The sequence below is a fragment of the Triturus cristatus genome, chromosome 8 (assembly GCF_964204655.1).
Source record: "Triturus cristatus chromosome 8, aTriCri1.1, whole genome shotgun sequence".
Classification (NCBI taxonomy): domain Eukaryota; kingdom Metazoa; phylum Chordata; class Amphibia; order Caudata; family Salamandridae; genus Triturus; species Triturus cristatus.
In genome coordinates, this window is record NC_140591.1 from 640,448,125 (window position 1) to 640,461,862 (window position 13,738).

Sequence of the window (13,738 nt, forward strand, 5' to 3'; positions counted from 1 at the left end):
TACTGGAGGTACCTAGTGGTCTAGTTTGACCCTAGGGACCCTTAGGATTCAAGGGGACTTAATCTCTCAACTTTGAACACCCACAGGGCGCGTTTACACAGTGGTGAAGGAAGGTGACGGGGCCTGAGGTGACGTGTGCAAACACGCACTATGGCACGTTTTAAATTGGGGATATAATTTCCCTTCAATACTGAGGGCCCCTGGGGGCTCACTAGCCCACCAAGTGCTTCCAGTAAGTGCCACTGAGCTGCATTGCAGAGAGGTGGTCCAGGCTGTGCCACTCTTTACACCTCTCTGCAACACAGCTCTGTGGCACTTACTGGAGGTACCTAATGGGCTAGTTGGACCCTAGGGACCCTCAGGATTCAAATGAACTTAATCTCCCAACTAAAAACAGATACAGGGCGTGTTTACACAGTGGTGAAGGGAGGGGACGGGGCCTGAGTTAACGTGTGCAAAAACGCCCTGTGGCCTGTTTTAAGAGGTAGTTTTAATCCCCCTGCCCTATTATATACTAGGGGCTTATAGAGGAGGTCATGCTAATCATAGGGGAACCCCAACGCATAATGTTCCCTAGTGTATGTAGGTGTTTTCACTGTATTCTAAGTGTCTTTTAACATAGCACTGGCTCTAGGACTGGTTAGTCAGACTCAGTTACCACCAGTATCCGTCTGAAAAAGTTGAGGGTACAGGATGATTTTGCAACAAGGATTCTTTCTGCTCTTCTTTTTGTTCTTTCTGCACGTTATCCTTCTTCCTGCACTTTTCTTCGTCTTTGAGGACTTCTGTTGCTTCTTTCTGCACTTCTTTTTTTTCTTTCTGTGAATGTTTTCTTCTTTCTTCACATGTCCTATCTCTGTAGGCATAGTTAGAAATTAGCATTTAAAAAACCTTTGAAATTCACAGAAAAAACCATAGGTTTCAGGCACGTTATGGTTAGGAATTAGCATTTAAATTTAAAAAACCTCAGAAATTCACTGAAAAAACCATAGGTTTCAGGGGTGTTATAGTTAGCTGGACTTTTCACTTGTACAAAACCATTGAAATTCCCCCGTTATAGTTAGTTCAGCTAACTATAACTCGCGCGCCCGCAATGCACTGCTGATGACGTCACATAATACATCACTCATGACATGGTCAGTGACATCACTCATGACATCACTGATGATATCTCAAATGACATCACTGATGACAACACTGATGACATCATCCTTGTGATAGAGTGGCAGACCTCCTCTCACCCTAATATAACCTTTGATACACACATTCAAAAATAGAGACTAAAATTTTCAAAACAATGGACATACCAATACCAGTTACAACAACCTCTTCAGTAATTCTAAGATCCACATACACATCCACTCATTCACCAACAGTCCTATACAGTCACTCATACATGTACTCACTCCTCATATGTACTCATAAACCTATACATCCTGTTACACAATGCCACTCATCCATAGAGTTACTCACACACATAGTCACTCATGCTAATAAAGAATCAAACATACATTTACTTGCATATACAGTTATACACACACCAACACACTTACTTCTATGGAAACTTACACATACTCAGTCTTTTAAACAATCACTTATAGAAACACATACTTATTCATACAGGAACTCTTTCAATCTCTCACTCTCACATATACTCACTTATATACACCAATAGTCACTTATACTAGTTTAAAACATATGTAGTTACTCATAAAGACACTATTGGAGACAGTCATTCACTCACGAACACACCCATACACACACTCATCCACCCATACAGTCCTGCACACATGCTGTCTTCAACACATACAAACAGTGAGTCACTCATTCATGCACCTATGCACTACGTAATACCCCCCACCGAACCATGCAGACACTCAGACTGATACTCAAAAAAACAACTAATAACCTATATAGACACCCATGTAGCTACTCACCAACCCATGCAGCCACTTATACACAAAGTGAGAGACTGATACAGATATTTACATATTTAAACATTACTCACTAAGCCATGTATTCACTATGATACACTTAATCAGTCAGTTACACAATCAATTTTTCAAAAACAAATCATCCATTTAGACACTTATATACCCATTTATTCTTCCATCAACCTTGAGATATACATCTATAAAACATATTTATTTTCAGAAAAACAGACATTCACTGGATGATGTAATCTGTGATGTCATCAGTGATGTCATTTGAGATGTCATAAGTGATGTCATGAGTGATGTCACTGACCATGTGATGAGTGATGTAATATGTGACGTCATCAGCAGTGCATTGCGGGCGCGCGAGTTATAGTTAGCTGAACTAACTATAACGGGGGAATTTCAATGGTTTTGTACAAGTGAAAAGTCCAGCTAACTATAACACCCCTGAAACCTATGTTTTTTTCAGTGAATTTATATATATATATATATATATATATATATATATATATATATATATAAAACAAAGTTGCTCCTTCTGGAGTGCAGGGACCCGTGAAGAGTGGCGTATAGACCGGCAGAGCGTACCGGCAATTAATGTTTCTATATTTCATGCATTTCTTGTGTGTACTGTGAATTGCAGTTCATTTTCAGTTTTTGCACTATATGTTAACCATTACATCATGGCTGCCAGGGTTGAGCCGATGGGCTGAGTCCTTCTTCTATTTTGTTGACTTTTTGAAACTCTATCAGTTCTCCTCTATGTCATGCACATTACACGTGAACAAGACTGCTTTCAGTCGAAGCGTGTTGTGTATTAAACTTTTGGATCATTTACTGGTGACCTGCTTATTGCCCTGAGGGTGTATGTTATTGGATTGTGTTTGGAACATACATATTAAAAAAAAAATATATATATATATATATATATATATATATATATATATTCACTGAAAAAAAGATAGGTTTCAGGCATGTTATAGTTAGGAATTAGCATTTAAAAAACCTTAGAAATTCACTGAAAAAACCATAGGTTTCAGGGGATTTATAGTTAGCTGGACTTTTCACTCGTACAAAACCATTGAAATTCCCCGGTTATAGTTAGTTCAGCTAACTATAACTCGCGCGCCCGCAATGCACTGCTGATGACGTCACATATTACATCACTCATGACATGGTCAGTGACATCACTCATGACATCACTGATGCACACGTCACCTCAGGCCCCGTCCCCTCCCTTCCCCACTGTGTAAACACGCCCTGTGGCCGTTTTAAGTTGGGAGATTAAGTCCCCTTGAATCCTGAGGGTCCCTAGGGTCCAACTAGACCATTAGGTACCTCCATTAGGCGCCACAGAGCTGCGTTGCAGAGAGATGTAAAAAGGGGCACGGCCTAGACCACCTCTCTGCAACGCTGTGCAGTGGCGCTTACTGGAAGCACCTGGTGGGCTTGTTGGCCCCAGGGTCCCTCAGGATTGAAGGGGAATTATTTCCCCAACTTAAAACGCGCCACAGGGCGTGTTTGCACACATTAATTCAGGCCCCGTCCCCTCCCTTCACCAGTGTGTAAACACGCCCTGTGGCCATTTTTAGTTGGGAGATTAAGTTCATTTGAATCCTGAGAGTCCCTAGCGTCCAACTAGCCCACTAGGTACCTCCAGTAAGCGCCACAGAGCTGCGTTGCAGAGAGGTGTAAAAAGTGGCACGGCCTGGACCACCTCTCTGCAACGCTGTGCAGTGGCGCTTACTGGAAGCACCTGGTGGGCTAGTTAGCCCCCAGGGGCCCTCAGGATTAAAGGGGAATTAATACCCCAACTTAAAACGCGCCATAGGGCGTGTTTGCACACGTCACCTCAGGCCCCGTCCCCTCCCTTCCCCACTGTGTAAACACGCCCTGTGGCCGTTTTTTAAGTTGGGAGATTAAGTCCCCTTGAATCCTGAGGGTCCCTAAGGGCAAAATAGCCCACTAGGTACGTCCAGTAAGCGCCATTGCAGAGAGGTGTAAAAAGGGGCACGGCCTGCACCACCTCTCTGCAACGCAGAGCAGTGGCGCTTACTGGAAGCACCTGGTGGGCTCGTTGGCCCCCAGGGTCCCTCAGGATTGAAAGGGAATTATTTCCCCAACTTAAAACGCACCACAGGGCGTGTTTGCACACGTTACCTCAGGCCCCGTCCCCTCCCTTCACCACTGTGTAAACGCACCCTGTGGCCGTTCTAAGTTGAGAGATTAAGTCCCCTTGAATCCTAAGGGTCTCCCATAGGGACAAACTAGCCCACTAGGTACCTCCAGTAAGTATCACAGAGCTGCGTTGCATAGAGGTGTGAAAAGGGGCATGGCCTCAGAACACCTGTCTGCAACGCAGCTCCCAGGCGCATACTGGAGATACCTGTTGGGCTAGTTGGCCCTCAGGGACCCTCAGTATTGAAGGGGAATTAATTCCCCAACTTACAACTGGCCAGGGGGCGCGTTTGCAGAGTGCTGCAAGGAGGGGACATGGCCTCCGGCGCGATGCCGGGCTTTAATTTATTTTATTTTTTCAAGAAGGAGGGCTGTGTGGCCCCCCTTCTTTTTCTAATGTATTGGCCCTGGGGACCCCATCCCCCAGGGCCTGCACCCTAATTTTTTTTGTTGAAAAAAATTCATTTGGCCCTCCCAAGGTCTTAATCGGCCTCGGGGACCCCAACCCCCGGGTCATGGCCTTTTTTTTTTGTTATTCTTTAGGAGGGGGGCTGCGTTGCCCCCCTCCTCACGCCACTTATGGCCCCGGGGACCCCATCCCCCGGGGCCGGCCTTTGTTTTTTATTATTTTTTAAAAATATATATTTATAGAAACACCTAGGACATGCTGGACAAACCGTATCGATTTGTGTGATATTCATTAAAAGGCGACTATGCATACAATGAATCCACGTGGAATGTATTTACACCGCTAGTGAAGCTTTGACGTGTCTGACGCCCTACCGTGCCTAATCCTGGCGCCCCCGTTGGTGGGTACTCTCCAAGTAGACACCCTTGTCATTTATTTATACAAACATGGGTAGCTATTGACGGGCACATTTAATACACACGCACACCAAGCCATTCAAAGGGGATTCGACAAAAAATCGACCAAACTATGCAAAAAAAAACCCTCGCGGTTAATAAAACAAACATCCACTGCCGGATGTGTAATACTTTTTATTTTACTCTCTGGAAAGGAGACGAACCTCACTTGAGAGTCACAGCGTGCTCCTGGCTGAGCCCAATGCTGTGTTACACCCACCAGTGCCCGCCGAATGCCACACACCTCTGTGTTGTATTCCACCAGCTAGTGCGTATGCTATGACACTCTCTAGCCCATGTGCACTGTAACACCACCCCGTGAATATGTCATGCCACACTTGCCTTCGCACAGGTTATATTGCCCCATCTAACGTGCCTTCCTCGATGCCTATGTTATAACGCACACCGCTATGCCATACATATTACAATCTGGGATCCATATCTTTGTCACAGTGCATATGCAACGTTACACTCTCCAGCACATATTTTAAATTACAACTTTAGAGACTAGTTAGGTGACACAACACTGCCCTGTGCATATTACACTCGCATTGCACGCGCTAGTGCCTGTGCTGTCTCGCGCTCTCCAATGAATCTGTCATTGCGCACAATGTATTGCATATTATATTTCTCGCCCCGGTTCATCTTATATCACACTTTTTGGTGCATAGTTTATACCATACACTATATCTAGTTTTCATTTTCAATCGTGCTCTCAGGACTATGTTCTATATAACACTGCGTCCACCCTCCCTTTTCACGGGCATTACATTTTGCGTTGGGGGGTGGAGGGTCAGGGGGTGTTTCTGTGAGTCACAGTCACAAACGTCCTCTTCTTCCTGAATAAAAGTGAGATCATGCTGCATACTTGTTCATATTTTAAGTAGTTCGCACAGACACACATTGTAAAAACAATAAAGTTCCTAATACCCACCTTATCTGAACAGTTAGCTTGCTGCCCCATCCACCTCCTCCCTATCCTCTGTTGTCTGAATCCATGCACTGGCCTCCTCCCTCCTGCCATGCATGGTCTGATGTGCCGCCACTGCCCTCCATTTAGCATGATGTACCAGTCCACTCCTCCTGCCCTCCATTGCCCAATTCTATGGCCCATCATTGACCTCCTGCTTAGCCTCTGTGCTTAGCTTGCTGCCCCTATTCTCATTCCCCCTGCCCTCCGATGTCTTTGTGCATACCCCTGCTCCATCCTTTTTGCCCACCATGTTCCATGGACCTGCCACTCCTATCTACTCTGAGAGTTCTGTTGAGCTGCCACTCCCCTCCCACCTGCCTAGCATTGTCAGATGACTGTAACCTGTCCCTGCCACCTCCACCCTGCCTGTCCACATGCCATGCTCCTGTCCTCCATGGTCCATTTTACTGCCACACCCTCCTGCTCTCCCTGGTCTGTTGTACTGCAACTGCTCCTCCTGCCTGCCCCGCGCGGTCTGTTGTGAGGCCCCTTCCCCTGAACTCTCTTGTCTGTGCCCAGGTCCTGACCCTCCCTTCTATCCTCCATGGTCCTTTGTGCATGCCCCTGCACCCTCCTTCTTGCCCATCATAGCCATTGTGCTGCCACTAACCCTCCCGCTTGCCATGCATGGTCTTTTGTGCTGCCATGGCCCCTCCCACATTCCCTGTGTGGTCAGCTAGCTGCCCCTGACCCCCTCCCACCTTCCCTCCATGGTCTGTGTGTATGCCATCATAGTCTCATTGTTGCTCTCCATGGTGTGTCTTGTTTCTAGTGCCCATCCTGCCTGACCTCCATGGTCATCTTGCTGCTCCTGCCCTGCCCCCTTGCCCCCAGCCCTCTGTTTCCATGTGCAGACCCCTAATCCCTCCCTCCTGGATTGTCTGTTCCGTTGTAATGCCCCTGATCCATCCCTCCTGCCCTTTATGGTCTGTTATGCTGTAGCTTTCTCTCCTGTCTGTCCATTATGGTCAGCTAGCTACCATTGCCTCTTTCCCCTCTGTTCTCTGTTGTCCATGTGCATGGTCCTGTCCCCTCCCTATTGCTTTCTATGGATTGTTGTGCTGCACTCCCATCCCGCATGCCCTGTGTGGTGTATTGTGCTGCTGCAAACCCTTATGCCTGCCCTGTAGGGTCAGTTTGGTGCACCTCTCCATGTCCCTCCTGTCCTCTGTTATCCGAGTCCAGGTCCCTACCCCAATTCCTCCTGCCTTCCATGATCCAATGTACCATACTTGCGAACATTTTGAACTTGGTAAAAGAGAGATTTTGAAAAAAAACTGGGGTATTGATTTTCCCCTTTGAGTTACATTGAAAAAAGAGATTGTAGACAAGAGACAGATCAAATAAAGCCCATTTGAGCTTAAAAACATTGGATGTTTCCTGGCTGAAACGGGTCTGTTGGCATGTATGGTTGTACCACCACCGCCTCTTCCTTCTGCCCACAATGGTCTATTATATTGCCACAGCCTCTCTTGCCAGTCCTGTATTGTTGGTTTGTTGGCCCTGCCCCCCTTTCCACTGCCCTCCATAGTCTATTGTGCTGCCACGGCCCTTTCTGCTTGCCCAGTGTGGTCAAATTGTTGCCTCTGCACTCTCCTACCTGCCTTCAGTTTTCAGGGTCTGTGCCCCTGGCCTCTGCCTCTCAACAGTATCCCAATGAACAACTAGATTGCTAACATTCTATATTTATTACAAAAGTGTGGAACGCCTGACGTCATCTTGATGTAATCAAAACTGTAATACCTAGAGCATTTCCTTTAGAAATTACATATATGAGAGGGTCTTATTTGCATCACAATTATGGTTAGTGCTCTAAAAAACTAAAATGAGGACATATTTTCTAAGTTTTCAAATAGCGACAAAGAACTTTTAAATTATTTGTAATCTTTATTTTTTTTATCCAGTTGACCACTTGATTAAATGTTGCACCTAGGGGAGAGGATGTGGTGTTACTTCCAGAGCTGCAGACTTTGCAACTAGGGAAACAGGTTGGAGTTTCTGCTTCAGCTCAACATTCTGTGTGTTCTGGTCAAATCACTTAATCTCCCCATGTCTACAACCAAAATGATTTTGATCTTGTGTGATGTAACCAATGCTCATGTAAAGCACTCCAATACCTGACAAGTCTGCACTATATAAAACTGCAAATACACAAAGAATAAGTATTTTGCACACTTCTGTCATTGGGCTACATGTGGGCTACATCTGGGTGATATTTGTGCAGCATTTGGGCTCTTTTGTCTCTTGTGGCCAGCTTGGGAGATTTATTTGTTATGAAGTTTCCTAATTTCCTCATTTACTGCAGTCTCCTCAGTAGGAAATACTTTCATTTTTTTACTTTGATTCCATCAAGAAGGTATTCAGATATGTCACACATTTACCATAAATTCTGAAAGTTAGCACTCTAGTTACTCATTAGAGCACTGTAGTAAAGCTACTGCTCACCATGGAAGTCTGCTGCTGGTATTCAAAGTGCATGTTTCAGTCTGCATGTCAGAATTTTTTTATGAAATATAAAAGGATTTGAGAAGTCAAAATGTGCCCTAATTTTTCTATCTGCAGCACTAATCATAATTTCTATGGCAAAATGAACCCCCTCATTTTGTTCCTTTGTAAATTAAATGTTTTAAGTGTTACCACTTTATTCCAATCAAGATGGCTTCAGGTGTGCCATACTTTTGTCATAAGTAAGACTGTTAGCGCTCTAGTTGCTCGTTAGAACACTCTGGGACATTCTGTCATTTGGCTATACTTGGGCTATATTTGGGCTCTTTTGTCTCTGGTGGCCATCTTGGGAGATTGATTTGTTATGAAGTTTCCTAATTTCCTAATTTACTGCAGTCTCCTCAGTAGGAAATACTTTCATTTTTTTACTTTGATTCCATCAAGAAGGTATTCAGATATGTCACACATTTACCATAAATTCTGAATGTTAGCACTCTAGTTGCTCATTAGATCACTGTAGTAAAGCTACTGCTCGCCAGGGAAGTCTGCTGCTGGTATTCAAAGTGCATGTTTCAGTCTGCATGTCAGAATTTTTTTAATGAAATAGAAGAGGATTTGAGAAGTCACTCAAAATGTGCCCTAATTTTTCTTTCTGCAGCACTAATCATACTTTCTATGGCAAAATGAACCCCCTCATTTTGTTCCTTTTTAAATTAAATGTTTTAAGAGTTAGCACTTTATTCCAATTAAGATGGCTTCAGGTGTGCAATACGTTTGTCATAAGTAGGACTGTTAGCGCTCTAGTTGTTCTTTAGAACACTCTGGGAAGCTGCAGTAGAACACAACTGACAGTCTCTGCCCTTGTTGGATGTACATGTTTTACTGAGAATGTCAGACTTCATTCTCACATGACTGAGAAAGATAATGTGAATTTACAGAAAATATGCTCTCAGTTTAGCTTATAGATCACCTTCCAAACCTCTGTGGGAAAAGCATGAGAAAATAGTTTTCTCTCAAACATGATTCATGATATCACAGCAGACAGCTTTTTCACATGGTAAAATCACCTTAGAACACACCACAATTCCTAAAATGAGTATGGTACCATCAACAAATGATTTATAATCTAACTAAAGTCTTAAAACCTTCTATTAACTGCAATGCTTTTTAATGAGGTGCTATCATGTATATTGGTCCCAAGATGGCTGCCAACACTTCTTGAATGAAGTACTGACAGCCAATCAGATCTACGATGAGATGTGTGGTTAGGTTCCGCCCAGATATATCTATTTCTTTTCCTATTAATAGTTTTAAAACTACTGAACGGATTTACACCATTTAACTAAAAGGCACGACTCTGAAGCAAAGGCTACCTTTTTGCCAAATTTGGTGTAATTCCGTTCAGCAGTTCGGGCTGTAGCTGAGACTAAAGGTTCCTATGGAAAATTGTATGGGGAAAACATGTTTTTGGACCCCTTTTTTCTCAGCCCCCACTTGCCGAATCACCCCGAAGCTTTCGAGATAGGAGCGGACCGGAGCGCCTCACGAGTTTTCAAAATTTCGAGAAGATTCGTCAATCGGCGCCAAAGTTATGGGGAATAGAATGTTGCGATTTTCCTATGGTAACTAGGTCCAAACTATAACTACCTACTGGCGATGGCCAGTAGGTAATATATATATGTATATATATATATATATATGCATAAATAAATACATATATATATATTCACTGAAAAAACCACAGGTGTCAGGGACGTTATAGTTAGTTGGATATTTCACTCGTACAAAACCAGAGAAATTCAGCCGTTACAGTTAGTTCAGCTAACTATATCTCGTGCCCCCGCAATGCACTGCTGATGACATCACATATTACATCATTCATGACATGGTCAGTGACATCTCTGATGACATCACTGATGACATCACTGATGACATCATCCAGTGACTGTGTGTTTCTGTAAAGTTTAAATATATTTTATATATATATAGGCCAAGGTGTATTGAAGAATATGTGGGTGTATAAGTTTCTGAAGGGATGATTTAGTAGATGCGTGACTGACTGTATAAGTGAGTGATTAAACGTGTCTTACTGAATGCATGGGTTAGTGACTAAACTGTGTAAATGTCTGTATTAGTCTGTCAGTTGGTGTGTAAGCATTTGCATGGGTCGGTGAGTAGCTAAATGAGGTTCTATATGGGTTATTGATTGGTTGTCTGAGTATCTGTAAGGGTGCCTGAGTATCTGTGTGGGTGTGTGGGGGTTTGTGACTCTGGGCATAGATGTGTTAGTGATTCACTGGGTGTATGGGTTCAAGAGTGCATCTGTGAAGGGCTGTATGGGTGGGTGAGTATGTGTATGGGTGTGTTGGTAAGTGAATGGATGCCTCCGTGGTACATGTGTGAGTAACTGTATATGTGAAAGGCAGTATATGTGAATGTTGGAGTATATTAATGACTATACGTGAGAGTGAGTGATTGTCAGAGTGGCTGTATGGATGAGTATGTGCTTGTATTAGTTATTGTATGAGAGTGTAAGTATGTGTTAGTAAGTGTTTGAATAAGTGAGGTGGTGTGTTTATAATTGTATAGGTGAGTAAATGGGAGTGTGATTGATTCTTTGCACGACTGACAAGGTGTGTGAGTAAATCTATGGATGAGTGGTGGTGTGTGAGTGTCTGTATAGATATGTGAGTTCATATGATAGTGCCGTATTGATGGTTGACTGCATGTATGAGTGACTGTATGGGTGAATGAGTGGATGTGTGTGTACACCTAGGAATTAGTGAGTGGGTATGAACTAACTGGTATTGGTGTGTCTATGGTTTCGAAAATGGTAGTCTGTATTTTAGAGTGGGTGTATCAAAGGTTATATTAGGGTGTGAGGAGGTGCATCAGATTATCACATGGATGATGCCATCAGTGATGTCATCAGTGATGTCATCAGTGATGTCACTGACCACGTCATGAATGATGTAATATGTGAAGTCATCAGCAGTGCATTGCAGGGGCACAAGTTATAGTTAGCTGAACTTACTATAACAGCCGGATTTCTCTGGTTTTGTACAAGCAAAATGTCCAACTAACTATAATGTCCCTGAAACCTGTGTTTTTTTCAATGAATTTCTAGCGTTTTATAAATGCTAATTTCTAACTATAGCATCTCTGAAACCTATGGTTTTTTCAGTGACTTTCAAAGGTTTTTTTAAATGCTAATTTCTAACTATAACTTCTCTGAAACCTATGGTTTTTCAGTGAATTTCAAAGGTTTTTAAATGCTAATTTCTAACTATAACGTCCCTGAAACCTGTGTTTTTTTTTCAGTGAATATATATATATATATATATATATATATATGTATATATATAGAGATATATACATATTACCTACTGGCGGTCGCCAGTAGGTAGTTATAGTTAGGACCGTGTTTCCATAGGAAATCTCAAAATTCTATTTTGAATAACTTTGGCACCGGTTGACGAATCCTCGCAAAATTTTCAAAACTAATGGGGCGGAGAAAAAGGGGGGGTCAAGCGGGGGCAGAGAAAAAGGGGGGGTCCCAAAACGCGTTTTCTCCATGGATTTTTCCATAGGGACTTTAGTCGCAGCTACAGTCCGAACGGCTGAACAGAATTATGTGAAATTTGGCAGAGAGGTAGCTATAAGGTCAAAGAAGTGCCTTTTGCAGGTTTGGTGTAAATCTGTTCAGTATTTCCTGAGAAATTAGCATTTAAATCAATATATATATCTATATGCGCGCAGCGTGCGCGCACTGAGCAAGTCCTGTGCGCGCACCCTGCCGTGCGCGATGGCACTTCTGATTGGTTGTTAGATGTTAGTAAACATTCGAATCGGTGGAAATCAGGAAGCGGCGGCCGCCATTTTGTCTCTCGCATAAAGAGGGGGTGATAAACAAAGGGGGAGAACGTGAAAAGGGGGCAGAGTGGGGAGATATTGACCCACTAGGCATTGTAAGGGGGTCATAGTAGGACCTTGTAGGGCAAAAAAAAAGATGTATATTTTTTAAAAAAATATCGCCGAGTGCGCGCACCCAGCGCGCACCCGAAATTTGTTTTTTTTAAAAAAAAGAATAAAAAAACGCATTTAAGTGATTGGATATAAGGTGGCTCTAAAAAGAGGCCTTGTGGTTATTGTGTGTTTTTTGGTACCTACAAGTAAGTACCGATGCAGAGTCTAAAATTCAAGAGGCAGACTCTGTTGCCTTCATCAGTGAAGTGTACACCATCTCCTCTATAAATGTCTTGCATGTTGTAACGCAAGTTGTTGTGGTATATAGACCCCATACCATAGTCTCTGAGGAAAGCAGAAATAGATTTGTTGACGTGCTTCCTTGCTTTGTCAATCTGTGGACAAAATTGGTTGGACCAGTTCCACTTTTGCCTTTGGCATATATTAGAATATACAAAGGCAGTTTGTGGAAAAAGCGACATCAATTGCACAAAGGTGTCCTTAATAAGCATTTCCAGACCTACCCCAGTTAAAGTGCCTAGGTCATTTCCACCACAGTGCACAATAATAAGGTTAGGCTGTGGGAGATGTAGAAAGGATTTCACCAAAGGCATCAATTGGTGCCACTTTAACCCTCTCTGACCAATCCATTTAATGTCTACATTTGGCAAAGCAAGGTCTCTCACCATACCTCTTTTTTCTGCAAACTTTTCACTCCAGAAGACATAGCTGTGACCTACAATCCACACTGTGAACATCTTCTAAGGAGATCTGGATGCACGCAGGAGGTGTTTTTCAGTAGAATGGCAATATGAAATGAAAGACAGTTGAAATATGGAGGCACACATACTTTTTTTTAAAAAAAAGAACTCATTGGCAGATTCAAACCATTTTACAGTTAAAACTAGGCTGTATGTTTAAATATTTAAAAGCATGGTTTGTATTGGTTCAGAAAAATGTGTTACCACAGAACATTACTATGGATTTGCTGTTAGGTTTGAAAAGTCAAGCACTCTTGCTCTTTGGATATGAAACATTGTCTGCTGAACTTCTGACCTCTCTCCTCACAGCAGTGTTCCATGAGCTGTTGCTATGGAAGCAGGCAGAAGTCAAGTTGAGGGAAGGGTACATTTGGAAAGGGGTTGAAGTTTTCAACCAATAGAAATGTGTGATTTCATTTGAAAAAAAGTGGGAAGCACTGAGATTTGAAATTAACATGTATATGTGTGAAAAAAGAGAGGGAAACATTGCCATTTACTGGTTCTGGAGAGAGGAGAGAGGTGTGGAGCTCTGATATTCTGACTCTGATAGTCTGCTGTTTGAGTGGCACATTTCTTTCTCAACTAACTATTTTTAAAGGTGAGTTATGAGTTTG